Genomic DNA, 3,780 nt, shown 5'->3' with positions numbered 1-3,780 from the left:
CCTCTGCTACGCCTAGGTATGGGAGGAGGAGCTAGGCCCGCTCGCTCCGCCTCTACTGCCGTCCGCAGTATCTCGTCATCTCGGGCGGCCAGTGCTGCTGCGACGTCCGCAGCCAGTCGCACTCGCGCCCGATCCTCCGCTCTGCCGCGAAGCCGTCGGTTGCGGACAGATCGCTGACGCGCTGCTCGCGCCTCGTTCACGCGCCGCGTGATGTCTTCGATGATGACGTCGTCCATCTCCTCACCGAAGAGTGCGGCCACACTTTCGAGGACCACTTCCTCGTCCTCGGCGAAAGCCGCTTCCGTTCGACCATTGGTGAGCGCTTCCTCATCGCGCCACAGCTGTTGAAGCACTGTGGTGATGGTCTTTGCTGCTTTCTGAATGCGGTCCCACCACTCCGCACTCTCCAGCAGCTTCTCGGCGATATTGCTGGCATGGACCGATTCGGGTGTTCCCCAGCCCAACAGCTCGTGACGGATTTCCTCAAACACGGGACACTCAAACAAGACGTGGGCCACCGACTCGACCGACCCCACGCACCGTGGACACTCCGGAGACGACGCGAAGCCGCAGACGTGCAAGTACTCTCGGAAGAATCCGTGTCCGGAGAGCACCTGCGAAAGGTGGAAGTCCACCTTCCCGTGCTTTCGTCCCGTCCACCGGTGCAGGTCGGGAATCATCCCGTGCGCCCACGTCAAGTAGCGGCTGGCCGATGGTGTTGCCGCCGCACGGTCCCAGGCGTCCTGCCATTGCAGCATCGTGGCTGCTCGCTCCGCCGCTCGTACCTCCTTCCTGCTGGCGCCAGGCTCGACCAGCAGCCTGCTATGGCACCTTGCGTCCTCGTTGACGACCAGCCAGTACGGCACCAAACCAGCCATCACCACTGACACCTCGTAGGATACCGAGCGGAACGAACTCGATACCCCACGTGCCAGTGGCTTCTGGACCTGGGCCAGTCGTCTTCGGCACCACTGCATGTCTGTCGCCTTAGCCCAGATGGGCGAGGCGTACCGAATGACAGACTCCGCAACTCCTGCCAGCAATCGCCGCTTGGCCACCTGCGGGCCGCTGTGGTTTCGCATCACCGAGGTGACAACCGCCACCGCACGGAGGGCCTTGTCCGCGGCCGCTTCCACGTGCGGTTTCCACGATAGCTTCTCATGAAGCTGGACCCCCAGATAGCGCATCGATCTCCCAGTGGTGCAGGTCACTTCACCGACGCGTACCGGAACCTCCAGTCGTCCTCGTCTCAGACTCGAAATGAGCACCGCCTCGGTCTTGTGGGGGGCGAGACTGAGATGACGTGCCTCAAGCCACCCCATCACCGCCTCAATCGCTGTCTCGGCAACCGTCGCCGACTCCTCCGGTGTGCGGCCCTCGGCCAGGATGGCGATGTCGTCAGCAAAACCGACGATGGTGGCCCCTTCAGGGAGCTGGATCCGCAGAACGCCGTCGTACATGACGTTCCACAGAGTCGGGCCAAGGATTGACCCCTGTGGAACGCCTGCCGTTACCCGACGTGACACCGGGCCGTCATGGGTGTCGTACACCAGCTCCCTGTCGGTAAAGTAGTCGCGGAGAAGGAGTTGCAGCTGCGCTGGGACCCCTTTCTCGCGCAGGGCCATCGCTATCGCCTGCCAGCTGGCAGTGTTGAAGGCGTTCTTAACATCCAACGCCACAACCAGCAGGCAGCGCCTGTCCCGCTGGTTCGTCCTGCCGAAGGACATCGCGCGCTCGCCTGCCTCCACCACCAGCTGGATCGCCTGCAGGGTGCTTCGCTGTCTCCGGAATCCGAACTGGTTCTCCGCTAGCTGAGGCGACTCCGGATCCTCGAGGTGCTCATTAAGCCTGTCGAGTGCCGTCCGCTCGAACACCTTCGCTGGGTTGTCTATCAGGCAGATCGGGCGACAGGACGACGCTTCGCCCGGTGGCTTACCTGGTTTAGGCAACAGCACCAGCTTTTGCCTCTTCCACTCGCGTGGAATGACGCCCGTGTCCAGGCAGCTCTGGAAGACCCCGACGAAGGACTCTGGATGCTTGCGGATGGCAACCGTCACCGCAGCATTTGGCACTCCATCCAGGCCAGGCGCTTTCCGCGGATGCAGCTCGCTCGCTATCGCCTGGAGCTCCGCGCAGCTGATCGGACGGACCGGAGTGTCCCCTTCCGAAGGCGCGACGTCCGGCCACTCGACCGGGGGATGCTCCGGAAACAGCTCCTCGACGATCCGCTGCAGCACCGCTGGGTCACGTTCACGCGCCGTCCAGCTGCCCCGAAACCGCAGAAGGACCTGCCGGAACCACTGTCCCGTCTCGTCCGCGGCTAGGGCCTGCAGCCACTCATCGAACTGGCGCTGCTTGCTGGCCTTAATTGCCGTCCTTAAGGCAGCACGCGCCTCCTGGTGCTCCTGCGATGCCAACTCGACAGATGTCTCGTCCAAGGCCGTGCTCTGCCTTTCCCGGGCCAACCGGCAGCGCTCGGTCAGCTCCTCAATGGCCGGAGTCCACCAGTACACATTCGCGCTCTTTCTCTGCTGAGAGTGGCCGATCCTTGCCATGGTGGCATCGCAGGCCTCTGCGAGCACCATCCCCAGGCTTGCCGCATCGGTCACCCGATCGGCAAAACGGGTCGCCTCGAGTGCCATTTCGAAAGTACGGGGGCAAAACTGGCGAGTTCGCCAGCGAACACCCGCCTCCCGTACTCCGACGCCTTCCAGCCGCTGGATGCCCCGTCCGGGCCGCTGGCCAGCACGAGGCTGTTGCCCGACCGCAAACCGGATATAGCGGTGGTCGCTATAAGAGTAGCGGTCTAGCGTCCTCCAGGAGCTGATGACCTCCGCTACTCCATCCGGTCGGCAGAGCGATGGACTCGCGAAGGCGACGTCCACCCTGCTGGGCCGGGCCACACCGTTTCCCAGGAAAGTCGGCTCCGTTCCGCGGTTGAGCACCTCCAACCCGATGCTCGTTGCCGTCTGGAGGAGCGCCTCACCCTTAAGGTTGGCACGCTCGCTCCCCCAGGCCCCGTGCCACGCGTTGAAGTCACCGGCCAGGACGACGTGGGGGTGACCTCTCGCCAGAACCTCCAGCCGGTCCATCTGCCGCTCGAAGTCCGGGAGCCCGACAGATGGCGGAATGTAGCAGCAGATAAAGACTATACCTGCTACATCTGCTGCCACTATGCCTGGATGCTGTACACTCCTCACCCGCTGGATGGGGAACCGTTGGCCGCTGGTGACAATCGCGGCCTTAAGTTGCTCATCAGACGCCCAATTGCCGTTGTTGGCCGGCACTGCGTATAGCTCCGTCACGAGCATAACGTCTGCTCCTTCCTCCCTCATACGCTGGAGCGCAAGATCTTGGGCGCTCCTGCTCTTGCCGATGTTGATTTGGAGCACCTCTATCATCGTCGGGCCGTATTTGTGCACAGGGCGGAGGCAATCGGGTGCGGGCCGCCACACTTTAGACATCGGACTTGGCCGATACAAGTGACCGCCTTGTGGCCTTCCGCGCCACACCGGATGCATATCTTGCTGCGGTCCTCGCCCGAGCACTGCCCGGCGAAGTGGCCACGCTCCAGGCACCGGAAGCACCGCTTCTCCGCCAGCGACGCTTTCGGGACCTCCCACACCCAGCACGAGGTGTAACCTAGGAGCAGGCGCTTCCCGGCCAGATGCTCCGCGTCCGACCGTGGCATGGTGACGCGGGCACGGTTCGTGCCATCCCGTCGCGCCCACATATCGATGGCGGCCTCAACGTGCTCCTTCCCCAGCGCCGTCAGCATTG

The sequence above is a fragment of the Anopheles moucheti genome (assembly GCF_943734755.1).
Source record: "Anopheles moucheti chromosome X unlocalized genomic scaffold, idAnoMoucSN_F20_07 X_unloc_4, whole genome shotgun sequence".
Classification (NCBI taxonomy): domain Eukaryota; kingdom Metazoa; phylum Arthropoda; class Insecta; order Diptera; family Culicidae; genus Anopheles; species Anopheles moucheti.
This window is presented reverse-complemented; position numbering follows the sequence as displayed.